We start from the raw sequence: 16,767 nt of genomic DNA, 5'->3' as shown, positions 1-16,767 counted from the left end.
GGAGTCATAAAATTCATTAGTCATTAGAAGCCCACCAATAAAAGTCATCAAGATTGGGTAGAATGACATTAGAATTAACACAGGACATTAAGTAGCCGTCAAAATACAGTGAACTTATGAAAATTCAGAATCGTAAAACTGTTGAGAATTTGAGATGGAATCGTGGAATCCGTAATCCTATGTGAATCCTAGTCGTACAATCTGACCTCCTCACAGAGACCAAACACAGCAAGTCCAGTTTTCGTCAGACATGTTCCCCAACTGGAAGTCTAATAGCGTGATGTTGGCCAAAGGCAGCACATTAATTGATCTGTCAACATACAGTAAGCTGGCAATTCTTAGAAAAATGTTGTGAGGGACTCGTGTCATCCATTATACCGCACCATTCCTATTCATGTAATACAGGAAAGAAGCCCGGCAACTAAAGATTTTAAAATTTGAAATGCACTCCAACATGAAGTTATGTATTGTGACGCCAGCCTAACGGTCATTCCTTGAGATTCCAAGTCCTGTAATTCAAAACATTGAGGTCCTGTAAATCCAGTTGTGTAGTGTGACGTTCTCTCCGACTTGAAGTTGTATAGTGTGATGCTATCTAATATCTTATCCAGATGCCATTTTAAACTTTCTCAAGGTTTCCAGTTGAACTCCATGACTCTTTATTTTGTTCTACGGTTGTTTCTCATGTCATTTTGTCTCCAACTTTCTAAAAACAATCCCGGACACTGCTGCCATTGTTTAGAGTCTTCACATCTCTGAAACAGCACACTTGTGTTACTTGGAACGCTCACTTTAAGAGTTCATAACCTCCATCCCCATACCCTCCTTGAATCCACAGTCTTGATTTTCGAAGCACAGGAAATGGCGAAGGACAGCATTAAGGCAAACAGGACGGTTAAAGCAGGCAGTTAGCTCCAAATATATTACAAACTTCCTCTTCATTTTTGTAGTCTGAGCGTTGACAGGGCTCACCCATGAACTTGAAGTGATCTCTGACAGCTCTGTAGTCTCAAATGTCCTGGTCTTCAGGGATTAGAGAGGGAGGTCTCCATCCAAGAAATCCCTTTAAACGAGAACAGAGAAGATGCCTCGGTTCATGCGGGTGGGCACTTGAACAGCTTGCAGATATGTCAGTTAAACCCCCAAAAAATCACACCAATAACACAGACCGAGAGGTCACTCTCCTGCAAGCTTCTTTGTCTCGTTTGAGGCCATGTTCTTGGCATGGATTCTCCTGTGCTTCAGCAGAGTGTTTGACACACAAAATCTCTTCCCACATTCAGGAAAAGAGTAGGGCTTCTCGCCAGTGTGAATCACCAAATGCTCATACACTCCGTTGAACACTCTGAAGCATTTCCAACACACGGGGCAACTGTTTGGCTTGTCTCCAGTATGGATTCTCTGATGTTGCAGGAGGTCGTTTTTAGGTATGTACCTTTTTCCACAGTCGCTACATGAATGGGGTTTGTCGCCATTGTGAATCTGCTGGAGGCCCTTCAGGCTGTACTTGTAATTTAGTCCACTGAAAACAAAAACGTGAACTCATTTCTCAGCATCATTCAATGTTATAAGAGGTCTAAGTTTTACTATATTTTTTAAGTGAAGAATGCCGTCCTAGTAATCTGATTCATATGTGATTTAAAATTCAGGTCACGCTCAACAGTTACCCCTTAATTCTTTACCTCTGTCTTGACTTTTAATCCTAATAATTCAAGTTTATTTCTAATAACCTCATTATATCCATTATTGACAATCACTAAAATTTTTACTTTACTACTCATTCATTCGGAAACACAAGTGAGACATTGGGGTCAGTGTATCAACAGAGTCGGGGTCATCAGGAGATATTGATAAGTACAGTTGTGTGTCATCAGCATAGCTGTGGTAGCTCACGTTATGCCCTGAGATAATCTGACCTAATGGAAGCATGTAAATCGAAAAGAGCAGCGGACCAGGATAGAGCCTTGTGGACCACCACATAGAATATCACGTGTCACTGAAGTATAATCACCACAACTAACAAAGAATTTTCAACCTGCCAGGAAAGATTCAGACCAATTTAAGACCCTGCCAGAGAGGCCCACCCATTGACTAAGGCGATTTCTAAGAATATTGTGAACAATGGTGTCAAATGCGGCACTCAGATCTAAGAGGATGAGAACTAATAAACGGTCTCTGTCTGCATTTACCCAAGTCATTTACTACTTTAACAAGTGAAGTTTCTGTGCTGTGATTTGTTCTGAAACCCGACTGAAACGTATCAAGAATGGCAGGTTTACTGAGGTGGTCATTTAGCTGAATAATGATGGCCTTCTCTAGGATTTCATTTGAGAAAGGCAAGTTAGAGAAGGCTATAAAATTATCAAAACAGAGGAGTCGAGATTATTTAACTTGACTAGACGTTTAACTACAGCAGTCTTAAGACAGTCTGGGAAGACCCCCGTATCTAATGACGAGTTTACTATGTCAAGAATACGATCAATTAGCACAACTGATACTTCTTTGAAAAAACTGGTTGGTATTGGCTCAAGGACACAGGGAGAGTGTCTCAGTTGAGAAAATATTTTATATAAATCACGTAATTATATCCTGGTGAAATAACATAAGTTGTTTATAATGGAGTACTGGGGTTTAAGAAGATCAGTGTTGGGGAGATGTATTATATTATTTCTAATATCATTAATTATTTGATTGAAAAATACAGCAACAGCCTCACAAGTTTTACTGGAAGTATTTTGGAGGCATTCTGTTGAGTGACCGGAGTTTAGCAGATGATCAATCGTAGAGAATAAGACTCTGGGATTACTAGCATTGTTATTTATAATTCTAAAGAAATAACAGCACCTCTCAAGACGGACTGTTTTATAATATTCTGATATTTTAGCCTTCAATATCTCATAGTGGATAGTCTTTGAGGCACTTCAGACAGAAACTGTGACCACAATGCAGTGACACGCGGTCAGTCAGGGTGTCCAGACACACCGAGCAGGTGAACTCGTCCTGTGACACAAACAGCTGGGCTTCAGCCACCGTCAGTCTGAGGAGAGGCAGGCAGAGAGAATCAGTCAGAGAAACAATCCAATCCAATTTTATTTATAAAGCACTTTAAAACAACCAGCACAGGACCAAAGTGCTGTACAATAAATAGTTGATAGGTAAAACAACACAACATTCTTGCACATAAATAAGAATAGAATAAAAATGGTATAATAAAACAGCCCTACAATAAAACAACATAAAATAGGATAAAATCAACTAGAAAAAACAAAAGTAAAATGAGCTAAAACAAACTTCTCACAAGGTGTCAAAGGCCAGGGTAAAAAGATGGGTTTTTAAAAGAGATTTAGAAACAGACAGAGAAGACGCCTGTCTAATCTCTAGAGGCAAATCATTTCATAGCTTGGGAGCTGCTACAGCGAAAGCACGGTGGTCTCCTCTAAGTTTACGCTTAGTCCTCGGTACCTTCAGGAGCAGCTGATCTGCTGACCTGAGAGAGCGAGTGGGTGAATAAGGCTGTAGGAGCTCAGAGAGATAGGGTGGGGCAAGGCCATGAAAAGTTTTAAAAGTAAATAAAAGAATTTTAAAATGGATCCTAAAACAAACGGGCAACCAGTGAAGTGTAACTAAAACAGGGGAAATGTGCTCAAATTTCCGAGTGCCAGTTAACAGACGAGCAGCAGCATTTTGGACCCTCTGGAGATGAGTAATCGATGAGGCACTGACTCCTACATAAAGTGCATGATAGTAGTCCAGCCGAGTAGTAACAAAGGCGTGGATTACTGTTTCAAAATGGTGCCGGGAAAGAATTGGCTTTATTTTAGCCAACTGGCTCAACTGGAAAAAGCTTGATTTAATGGCCGACTTAATCTGGTTATCCAAGGCAAAACAAGGAAGTGACTTGTGAAGAAACCAAAGTGAAAGTTTGTCTGTGCTCAGTGAGGATGATGATGATGATGATGAGGATGAGGATGATGATGATAATTCCCTACTGCCAGTCCCTCTGTAATAGCCCACATCAGACTCATTTCACTTAAGTACATAAGAGTGACCCCTCCAGCCTGTCACTTCTCAGTGACACACACTTGGACTCGCTGTCACCAGCACTGACAAATGTACAGATGTCTGTGAGACACATGAAGGCTCGTACAACATTTGCTTATATCAGTGTTTCTCAACCTTTATCCATGTGTGCCCCATCTTTTCATATTAGATTTTGTGGCACTCCACCCCCTAAAGTTTTTATGCACATTTTCAGATTTTTGATTATATTGAGATCCACCCAACAACGCTAAATTTTAATTTGGAAATGAACTATTGGCAGAAGTGCTCAAGTCTCGATCACACTGGGGCATCGCTAATATGTTTTCATCATCAAAATATACAGTCACACATGTGACACACTTAAAATTAAAACCCATGTGATAAAATATACGTACAATTCAAACATTTCTTTGGTTTTCAATAAATTTCATGAAAAGTTTTAGTAATTTTAATAATTGCACATTTTAAATAATTCCATTCTATAATAAAACACATATTATAAGTACTCCTAAGAATACTATCACGTCTTATTTCTAAAACAATAAGTGACATATTAGCGATTACAGAAGTGCCGTCTAACGGTCAGAGTGAGAACTGCACTTGAATTCTGATGTCTGCTGACGGCGGACAGGCCTCTCCACGTCACATACAGTATATATACAGTAACACAGCACGCCACTGGGTCGTCTACTTGTCACTCTGTTGTCACTCTCAGCAGCTCCTCTGCCAGGTTTTCTGCAGTACGTCTCTCAGTAAACTCACAACAGCCCAGAAGGCAGGATGTCATCTTAGTTTCCAATAAAGTGACAAGTGACAGACACGTATGAGCAGGTCATTCTGGATGTCCAGCAGTCAGTTGTCAGGCAAACTGTTGAAGCTTTTTTGACCCTGACTCACCACAATGCACGCTCCATGTTATATAGTCGTGGAGTAATTGTTTGGGATGAGGTTTATCTACAGGGGAGAACATACATGAGGTTTAAGGCTGAACAAAAGTTTTAAATCCTTTGTCCTCCACAATGAAAATGGCTGAAAGTCACGGGCTTTAGCAGCTCTTCATCGTCACTTATCTGTCTGACTGTGGTCAATTGTTTTGGAATAAATGTGCTTATTTTGGTTTGAGTGGCAGAAGTTTGTGATATACCTGTAGTTGTTGATAAGACAGTGGATACTGCAGCTGAAGTTCTTGGCTCAAAACAGGACACTTTTCACGGGTCAGTGGATGGCAGACTGAGGAGAGAGGACGAGCAGGACGGACGGCTGAGCGCTTCTGAGATGTCTGTGCAGGTTTGGTGTTGACCCTGCTCTGCTCTGACGGATATTTTCATTTTACAAATTCTTCACTCAGCTCCGCAGTCTCCAATATCATTGAAATGCAGCCAGATGCCGCTTTTTTCGCTTTTTGCTCATTTCTTCAGTTTTTCCAGAAGCACTTGCACTTCAGTTCGACTCCCCGTCTCTTTGGCTCTGTTTACCTGCCCTGTACCAATACACTCGCTGTCTGCGGAGCGTCTGCCTACTTCCTTCATTCACATAATGCTATGATCCCAGTCTGTCTTTGCTTGTGATTGGCCGCACGGTGTGCCCATCAAAGTAACGTCCCGCCCCTGACTGCAAGGATTCTCTATGGCTGAAGACTCGGCTCTCGCCGACGGGACTCGGCTCTTCTCGTTCACTACAAAGAATCGGCTCTTAGCGGCGAACGACACATCACGACACGCGGTCATTTACACGAATACCACAGAGCTGATAGTCCACATACTGGGTGTGATTTTTCTATCATAAACAGTTGTAGTAAACGAACTTATTTTAATAAATAGCTTCTTCGATTTCTGTCTGTCTGTCAGTCTGTGTGTCTGTCTGTTATCAGTTTTTAAGATATTTTCATATTTCTACTATCCTTGTGTTTATTAGTATATCATATTGTTCTGTCTGTTAAACTGAGTGGGCTTCAGTTAGGGTCTTTACTGAATAATCTGATAAATTCCTGGCATGGGCAAAGAAAAACACAAAAATTCATTATTGATAAGCAGGAGACGAGAACTTATTATGGGATGGATAATTTGTTTAATAAAGAGGACTAATATGGAGTCTGATGTTTTCTTCAGTGTGTAATAAATGAATAAGAAATACTGACATGAATGACACTTCAGCAGACACCTGTGACAGGTCATCTCTTCTTTCACTTGGTGGTCTTCACTCTCTGAGCTCCTGTATCACATTAACTGTTCACCCTCAGTGTCTCCTCAGATGTTCTCTCTGTGAGCTCTCAGCTTTATCTTTAAATCTCCTCCTCCTCCTCCTCACTGATCTCAGACAAACTTTCACTTTGGTGTCTTCACAAGTCACTTCCTTGTTTCTCTGACTGATTCTCTCTGCCTGCCTCTCCTCAGACTGACGATGGCTGAAGCCCAGCTGTTTGGATTACAGGATGAGTTCACCTGCTCGGTGTGTCTGGACACCGTGACTGACCCCGTCTCAATCCCCTGTGGACATAATTTCTGTCTGAAGTGCCTCACAAACTACTGGGATCAGAAACGAGTGTGCAGCTGTCCTCAATGCAGACACCCCTTCACCACAAGGCCTGAACTGAAGAGAAACACTCTGCTGAATGAAGTCGATAAGAAATTAAAGAAGATGACACTCAGTTCTCCTTCATCTCAGAATTATGCCGGCCCTGGAGACGTGGAGTGTGACTTCTGTACTGGTAAGAAGTTCAGAGCGGTGAAGTCCTGTCTCACCTGCCCGGCCTCCTACTGTCAGACTCACCTGCAGCCTCACTATGAAGTAGCGGCCCTGAAGCACCACAAGCTTGTTGATCCTGATAGAAACATGAAGAAGAAACTCTGTGAGAAACATCAGAAAAGTCTGGAGATATTCTGTAAAACTGATGATTCCTGTATCTGCATGATGTGTGTGGTGACTGGACATAAAAATCATGAAATGGTCGAGCTGGAGACGGAAAGAAAAGAAAAGGAGGTGAGTGAAGTTTAGTGTTTAATGGAAACTGTTTGAAAAACTTTGAGTTAAGGAATTTGTACATTTAATGTGACAGAGAAATCTATTCATCTACAGTAAAACTCGATTATCTGTCACTTGATTAACTGTCAGGACTAAATAACAAAAACCAACCTTGTGCACGCCAGCGTCTCCCGATTACTACTGCGAGTTCTGCACATTAGAACAACAGAAATCCCAGTGTCCGTTACGTACCTTCAGCTTTAATAGCGGTTTGTAGCTTTTCTCTTTTGTTATAATTAAACTAAACTACTATGCATTGTTATGGCCTATCAACATATGTGTGTGCTGTTTGAACTTATTAAACGTTTACGAAACAGCAACAGCTCTTCAAGTATTGCTTCAATGACGGAGTAGGAAGGCCAGCAGTGAACGATACAAAGTGGGATGCTGAAATAATTGAAAAATGTGTTGAAAATGAAAACCAGTGACGGTAATGTTATTCTGTATTAATGTTAATGGTCTTCTGCATTGTAATTTTCTTTATATATTCTGTTATTTCAGGTTGTATTAATATATTGTGGCGTGCAGGCAGCTTGTGATGCTCTGTATGGGGGCAGAAAGGGCGGAAAGCTGTAAGTGATGGGACTGGCTGAGGGGCTTCTGTTCTGTGAGGGGCGGACAGGAGAAGTGAGGAGAGAAGTGAAGGTGTGGAGCAGGGAGTCAGGAGACAATAAGCAGGAGTGTTTGTGGGATCAGAAATACACAACGAGAGTGGCAGGAGTTCAACTGATCGGTATGGAAAGCTTTCTTTGATTGTTTAGGAGGTGAGCTCTGTAAGCCAAATAACGGAGTGTAAGACAGGGCACCGCTTGTGAGGTAGCGAAGACTCCACGTAAAATGTAGAAAACTCCAGGCCTCATGCATAACACCGTGTGTAGAATTCGCACTATAACATCACGTAAGCACAAAAGCAGAAATGTGCTTGAACAAAAAAAGCCAGATGCATAAATCTGTATATTCGCCAACTTCCACGTTCTTCCACTCCATAAATCCTGGTCAGGGTGGAAATTAACGCTCGCTCCTGCTGTCCTGCCCCAACTCCTCTCAGAATTACGCCTCTTTGAAAATGCAAATCAATATAAATAGCCCTTAAGATCAGCATTCTGTGAAAAGACAATGGGAAAAGCACGCGGTAAAATAGAACAATTTCAGTGAATACCAAGTGGAGACAAAAAAAAACAATTTGTTGGTTTAATCAGTGGAATAAACAAGAAAAGGAAGTTGATCGAGTGACATAGCGTGTCGGAGAAACTTGAAAGATGAAGTTCACCAAGTCGCACAGTGCTTGAAATAAAAATGAAGTCACATATCAAAGTCGCCGTGAAAAGGCAAGTCGTAGCCCACCATCCGAGTGTCATATGAAAGCTTATTAGGGTACAGAGAAAATAAAATAGGCACACAGTGGGGAAAAAAGCATGACATGTCAACTTTACTCTCAATATTTCCACTTTAATCACAAAGTTTATTTTTTCATTAAAGTAGAACATCATAAACTTCATCTTAAAATCATTTAATTCACTAGTTTCTCAAATCCCATCATAACTAAAATAGCACATTAAATGCTTTGTTTTGTATTTGATCTTCTATGTGCTCTATGTGTGGGAATCACTATGTGCTTCTTTAACAGACTTTCTCTTCCTCCAACAGGTCATAAAATCCATTACATTCGTGATATTACAGCTATTTGAATAACTTAAATACTGAGATGTATACGTGATATCATTTTCACGATAATAGGAGTTAAATCATGTTATTAAACATGGGAACACGGTGGCGCAGTGATTGTTCATGTCTCACATGAGATGTTTGCTGCCACGTGACCTTCGATGAAATACTTTATTACAGAAGTGCTGTCTCTTTCAAACGTTCTAACCTCTAATTCCTGTCCTAACTTTTCTTTCTCCAAATACCAAATCACAACACAATCAGCTCTGTAATAGACGTTAAGCCATCTGTAAGCTTACAAGGACGATTCTTCAAAACTGTAAAGAAACATTGAAATATCTTCATAGCACGTGTTTAATTATTCTATCCATCTGTTCTTCTAGTGTCATGCCAGCACCAGCAAGAATACAGCGCGAGGCAGGAACAATCCATGAACGGAGCGCCAGCTCCTCACTAGTGCTGTGGCACCGTGTAGTTAAAGTCAAAGTTTTATCTGTGTAATATAATAAATATATTTTGCTGCATTTCATCTTAAAAATTATATCGTCATCATATGTAAATACGCGCTTTATAAAGTGGCTCAGGTTGTGTAATATTATTACTGTAGTGCAAGTTTACAGTGAGGTGATTGTACTTATAAGTATAGAAAGTTCTACAAGGAGCAGTTGATGGAGTGCGTTTAAAGTTCTTCTGATGAAACTGTTTGTGAAGCGCGAGGTCCTTACAGAAAGGCTCTGAAGCGTTTGCTGTATGGAGGAAGTTCAAATAGACAGCATGGCTGAGGCAGTGTGTGATTGATGCTGCATACCAATAATTCTCTTTCTGATCAGCTGCTGTGATTCACACTCAGATACAGTCATATAAATACTCCAAGTGGTGCAGTGAGAGTAATATGGGAAAAGATGATCTGCTGTAGCAACTCTAACAGGAGCAGCTGAAAGAAGAAGGTGCAGTGAGAGTAACAACGCTAAAGCAGATATGATATTGAGAATAGGTTGGCCATTCTGTGGACCATTATATTGTTACAGGTTAATTACAGTCAGATTCATTAAACTAATAAACAATATGCGGTTAATTTCAGTGTACAGGTACTCGTCACTTTCGACCGATTTCCGTTCCTACGACTACATTGTTAAGCAAATTGGTTGATAAGCGAGGAGCTTGCACCAGGAATTTAGGATTGAAACATTTTATGCATTTTTTCCATACGCCTTGCATAAACTTAACTGTCACTTCGTCCCAAGCTGATTTAATGTTTTTAATGCAATCTAAACTACTGTACGATTTCCAAAAATCACGAATGGTTACTACATCATTTTCTGTTGCTGCTACAGCTTGGGAAAAAGTTGTGCTCAAATAAAATGCTTTGAACATAGCTATAGCGCCCTGATCCATTAGCTGTAGGACAGCAGTTGTGATTTTAGGAAGATACACTACCTTTACGTCTGGGTGTAGATCATTAGGATGCTGGGGGCGGCCTGGAGCATTATCAAGCAGGAGAATAATTTTAAAAGGAACTCCCATTTCCAAACAATAATGCTGGACTGAGGGTATGAAGCAGTTCAAAAACCAATCTTAAAATAAAGGTTGCGTCATCCATGCCTTTTTATTTGCATGATAGTAAACGGTCAGACTGTTTTTACTAACGTTCTTTAATACACGTGGGATTTCAGAGCGATAGACCAGGAAAGGCTTTAACTTGAACCCAGCAGCATTCCCTCCCAATAACAACGTGATCCTGTCTTTAAAAGCCTTGAAATCGGGCATTGCCTTAGCATCTTTGTGCATATAGGACCTTTGAATATGTTTTCCGGGCAGTAGCTGCCTTTTTTAATTATTCCATCCAATTCATCAACAAATTATTCTGCTGCTTCTACATCCGCACTTGCCACCTCACCGCTGCTTCTCCAATTATGCAGGCTGAATCTCCGCCTAAACCGTTGAAACCATCCATAGCTTGCTGTAAATGATTCTGTCGATTTTTTGCCTTCACGTGCCTTCAAAGTCTCAAAGAAACTGCATGCCTTAGCTTGAATAATTAAAAGGCTTATCGGCATATTATTTTGCAATTGGTTGTTAAACCAGCTCGCCAATAATTTGTCCATCTCATTAATAAGACCTTTTTGCTGCCTAGTTATTATGGCTTTAAATCCTGTCGATGATTTCACTGCCTCTTTCACTCTAACTTTATCCTTTAAAATCGTTGAAATTGTCAAATGTGCTATTTCTTTAACCATTTTACCAGCTTCGTACTCTTGTATGATTTTCATTTTCATTTCAAGGTCGATAGCTTTCCTTCGTTTCTTAACAATTTCTCCAAATGATGCCATACTTTATCTTTTCGTCGACATCTGTACTATTTTGGGGTTACAAATATGTAAAAAAACGAGGTTACACAGTAACTGTTTGTAGGAATGAAACTGACTGAAAAAGCTCATAGCAAGCCTATAGTACTCTCAGTGCGCATGTCACCATTCACCACTTAACGACACTCAAGCTGAGAAAGGGGATTACCCGAATTGCAGGTCGAAACTCGATTGGTCGTAAGTGCGAGTGGTCGTTAAGCAAATAGGTCGTAAAGTAAGGAGTACCCGTAGTTATAAAGCCACATAAGGGATGTGGATCTGAAAAAGAAAGGGAAACAACACAGGAACAGTTGCACTGCTTTGACGCTGGGTGTCACCAGACTGCAAAACCAAGCTGAGAATTTGCTTACGACAGAGTATGAGATACCGTGGAAATGTGCGTGGCTTTATGTCAAATTTAAGTTTTATACATCACTATTTGAAGGTGGAAACGATCTTACACAACATTTTTATGTGTACACACTATTTATGCATGAGGCCCCAGGACCTCTGAGTTTTATTTGCTTATTACGCTGGTCATTACAATATTATATAAATTAATTCATTTTGTTAATATAGATTTTTACGACCGTTCGCTAAACTAATCTACTGTATGTCATTTTTAAAGTAGCTGCTCTGTTATCCGTCTTTTCTCTTATCCGACACAGCCTCGGTCATGACCCCTGACTGATAATCGAGGTTTTACTGGACCTTATAAACCTGATGTTTCAAGATCAGAGCATTGGCTGCTGGAGTCCATCCTGGTGAGACTGGTGCAAGTCATGAAACAGCTCAGGATGAGATCCCAAGATGGCCCACAAACACCTGAGTTCTCTCCTCACAGCCAGCTGAGTTTCTTTCTGCTCTGATCAGTTTCTCTTTTGAGTTGCTAAGGCAGTGGGAGGCCAACTATAGCCTACTGTCTAGAAATGTCCACTGGCAGGGGTGCGAGCGTCACGTGGGCACGTAGAAATGTCTGACATTCGGACCCTCCTGAGGTGTTCTTAACAAGATGATGTTACAGTTGGCTGATGTAAGCGTAGTAAGTGAGCACACAATGTCATCCTAAACGTAATTCAATAGAAGGTCTGACACGTCAATAGACACACTCTGTACTGCTGACACTTACACGCTGAGTGTGCTTAGCTGCTCGTCTGCCTTTGTGGTGTTTGTCCATTTTAAAGAATCAGAGTTTGCATTTGGCTGATCTCAGGGCTGTTTAAGAGACACATTATTGTCACATGTCAATCTGTATTGTACTCCAGAGTTAAGTCTACGATTCTTACAATAAGTTCAGCTCAGAAATGTCAATATACTATTCCTGTGTAGATTTTGTGTTTTTAATGATATAACTCATCAGGCTCTTCATTAGTGATTAGACATCATGTTATTTAGTGGAGCAGTAAGGACATTTTGAATGTCAAACCCCTGAGTGATAATCCCACCAAATGTGTGATTATGACAAAGACTCTGAGCTTTCATATTTGGTAAAAACCTAACACGTCCAGCAGGAGTGTAAAGAACTTACTAGAAGTGTAAGTCTGACCATCTAAGCCAAATTTCAAATCCCCCATCACTACTACACAACCTCAATGTACAGTAAGTTCAGATAAAGACACTTAACTTCAGTCCACCATTTGGTGTTTCTTCAAATAAAGGACTAGTGTCACATCGGCTCTGCCAGGTCTCAGTAAGTGACACAAATGTGGCCGAGTCCTCGCTGTAATATTAATAGAGCTCGGCTCACAGGTGAACACAGGTTTAGAAACCAACATCTCAAACAACAATGAAGTCTATGAAGTGGCCTGATATTTTTTAGTTTAATATGAATCAGGTCACTAATATCGACATCTAATTTTTGATCTGTTTATGTTTTCTATTGTTTGGCTATCACTTGATTTGGATTGATTTACATAAATCAGTTCTTCAGATGTCCCTGAAAGCAGACATGTAATTGTAGGACAGACTGGCACTGCTTGGTCAGAAGTCTTTCTCTTAAGGTGCCACCGCCTGCCCCTCTTTTATTGACTCGTACCTTCAGCTCAGATGTCAGTTCACTTCATCAGGACTCTCCTTGACAGTTTTGTGTCATCTAATCAGTCTGATCAAACACAGCAAATGACACCCAGCAATGTCTCAGTATGTCACTCTTTATCACTTTGTGACTGAAGAAGGAGCCAAAACTCAACTTGATGGACAACACTTAGCAGGAATTAGCAGTAAAAAGGTTGGATTTCTGTTCATCCAAGACACCTACAGCAGCAAGTCCACTCCGTCCTTTATAACCCTTTTTAAGCACTAGAACTCTGATCTCTGCCCCTGGATTATCTTCTGTCCTGTAGTAAGATCCTTATTGTGGCCATCACAAAGGCTAAATTATCTCTTCTGCTCCAAAGGGTAACAGAGTGCCAGATGGTAAGAGCTGAACACCCCTGGTAATGGAGCTGAACGTGGGGGTCTCATTCAGTCCTGACTTGATAAAGGAAAGCAAGGTACAAAAGTAAGAGAGACCACCGATAAAATCTGTAGAATTGCTGAAGGAGGACATCAACCAGCAGTTGTACATTTTTTTTGCCACTAAAAGATAACCAGTAAGAGTGAAACCTCAAAGACTTTAAACTGCAGAACAACTCACAGTCACAGGAGAAAAGGACAAGAGAGAGAAAAGAATCTGTTAGAAGAAAGACAAAGCAAACTGAATGTTCTTAAATGAATGGAGGAAGCTCTCCATGGACACAACAATCTGGACAAAGCGTCACCTCCACCTGAGTGACCATAAACCAAGTCAGGAGTTCACCTGCTCGGATTCTGAGAACTTCTGACTGTGACTCGGTAGTTGAGATAAAGCCAGGTGGTGAATTCTGGGAGTTGACATCACCATAACTGTGTGAAGGAGAAGGCTTAGCTGTTGTGAGGGTCTCTTCATAAATTCAGTTAGAAAACTAAAGTGGACTTGAATCAGTTCAGAGCAGCGTCTCACACACACAGAGGAGCTGTAAGGAGTGTAGACAACCTGTGAGGAAAACCAAACTGCCATCACAGTGCTGACTCAGTACTGAAACTGAATAAATAACTAAAAACTGAAGGAGAACTAAGACGAGAACATTTAAAAGCGGTTTCTGAATGAATGATGTTTACTGGTAAATTTTTTGGCTAAAAATTCTAAGGAATAAAATCACAAGTTATGTGCCTTTCTGTAAGTGCAAGAGAAAGAACCAACTAAGGTAACACAGACTCATGTTTGGTGTTGTCTGTTGATGTCGTCTGTCTGTATACACTTGAATACGTACATCTTCAGTTGTCCTTATATTAGAAATACATTTTATTTTTTTCACTGTGACTTGTCCCTGATGGAGTTTGCATGTTCTCATTGTGTTCATGTGGTTTCCTCCTACAATCGAAAGACATGCAGTTTAGGTGGACTTGGGCTTTGGAACATTAGCTCTATTGTGTGTGTATTCAACCTCGATTTTCTTATTTTTTATTGTCTTCTTAGGGTATCTGGAGTAGGGGGCTCTCAAAAACTTGGCCTGTTAAAGCCCAGTGAGACACTCCTTGGGTGATTTTTGGATATTTAAGAAAAGAGAAATTGTTTTCTTTCCAGTGTGAGGTGCGCAGAGTGAAGAGTAAAGCAGACAGGCCTGTTCCTTGTGCTGCTCCAGTGTTGCTCACACAGTCCTTGAGTCTGCCTGACAGATAGTCCATCATCAGGACACCACAGGCTCACCCACCTGCACATCTCTGAGCTGACCCCTTAACAGGGATGGCTGGGTGGTCTTGAAGGCTCAGGTGAAACCAAAACACATAAACATAATAAACATCTCTCTATTATAAGAGATGAGATGTGATCTTTCTGAAGAGACTTTTTAGAAGTCCAAAGAGACGGATTTAAGATCCGCGAGATGGAGACTTTGGCTGTTTCGAAAGTCAACATGTAATGATAGTAAAGATCACATTCACACAAACAAACTGAAATTATTACTCAGTGAAATAAGAGAACAGCGAAAAGAGATTGAATATATTGTTTGGATTGAAACTTTAAGTCAGAGACTTGTAGATCGTCTAATTCGTGTTACCATCAGGGAAAAGTAGTGTTTCTTCCCAATGAAGAGGCCTCTCCGTGAGAATGAAAAGATTTGTGGTTTGGTGAAAGTAAAATCCACGTACACGGTCACGCTTGGGTCACAGAGTGGCACAGATACACAGGAGAATTTAGAGACAAACGTTATTCAGACACTTCAAACAAACAACACAAGTCTCTTTCAGGAGTGAATCGAGCTCCATGTGTAGTCGGAGGGGACAGTTCCGTCTGTTAATTAGAAGAATAGAAAATCTTCCTGTTCATAGGGATGCACCTTGGGAGCGGGACCACCACAGGATCAGAGGATGTCTTGGGAAATGAGAGACAAGGCAGTGAGACAAAAGGACAGGTGCTGTACAGGCTTTCAAATGGTTTTTGGATGGTCAGGAGGAGGAATATAGGGGTGTGGTGGAAAGCTTTGCTGGGTGGTGAGAGCAGAATCATTTACAGTTAAACATCACAAAGACAAAGGAACTGGTGGTGGACTTTAGGAAGCGGGCTTCTCCTCCCACCGTTGTCACTATCAGAGGAACGGAAGTTGAAGTAGTTGAGGACTATAGGTACCTGGGAGTACACATTGACAGTAAACTTGACTGGTCCAAGAACACAGACACTGTGATCAAGAAAGGGAATAGTCAGCTCTACCTAATGAGGAGGCTTAGGTCATTTAATGTATGCAGGAAAATGCTGACAATGTTTTATCACTCTGTGATCGAGAGTGTGGTGTTTTTTGCAGCTGTTGGCTGGGGCAGTGCGGTGAAGAAGACAGCTGATCACAACAGGCTGAACAAGCTGATTAAAAAGGCTGGTTCTGTCCTAGGCATCAAACTAGAGGATCTGATGGAGGTGTCAGAGAGGAGAATGCTGAAGAAGCTCCTCAGTATCATTGACAACCCCTCTCACCCCATGCATGCCTCCTTGAGGAACCATCAGAGCACACACAGCAAAAGACTCATTGCCCCCAAATGCAGATCTGAACACCACAGGAGATCTTTTCTACCTGTGGCAATAAGGCCTTATAACTCCTCTTCGTTCTGTAGGTGATCTTTTCAGCCTTTATGGCGATATGTTAGTCCCATTTTGTCATCACAAGCGGCTAGCTCATTTTACTGAGGCACAAGTACTAAGTCAATTTTAATTGTCATATTCTTGTTATATGCTGTCGTATTTTGTACATTTGAACAACTGTTATTTGCAAGATTACCACTTTTCTCTTTTAAATCCTTATTGTACTATCTTTATTTCTGATGTTGCACTGAACATGCCAATGACATAAGAATTTCCCTCTGGATGAATAAAGTTCTTATCTTATCTTCTCTTAAATGTTTGAAGTTCGCATGAACCAAACCTGGGGTGGGCAAGCGAAGTGAGTAGGGGCAGATCTCCATAGTTTTATTAAAAATTATAATCTATCACCTAAATAAATATCTGAGATAAGTAATATATAAAAAATATCATTTCTGAGTTTTAGAATTTCTTTTAGTTGCTTTCATCCTGAATTCAACAGAATCGTTTGTGTATTTCGGTATCTTAGTTGACTGCAGAAAATGACAACGGCAGACAACGTCCTCAAATGTCTGACTCAGGATATCAAATGGTCTTGTAGATCCTCTA

The sequence above is a fragment of the Polypterus senegalus genome, chromosome 4 (assembly GCF_016835505.1).
Source record: "Polypterus senegalus isolate Bchr_013 chromosome 4, ASM1683550v1, whole genome shotgun sequence".
NCBI classification, from domain to species: Eukaryota; Metazoa; Chordata; class Cladistia; order Polypteriformes; family Polypteridae; genus Polypterus; species Polypterus senegalus.
Note: the sequence above shows the minus strand (reverse complement) of the source record.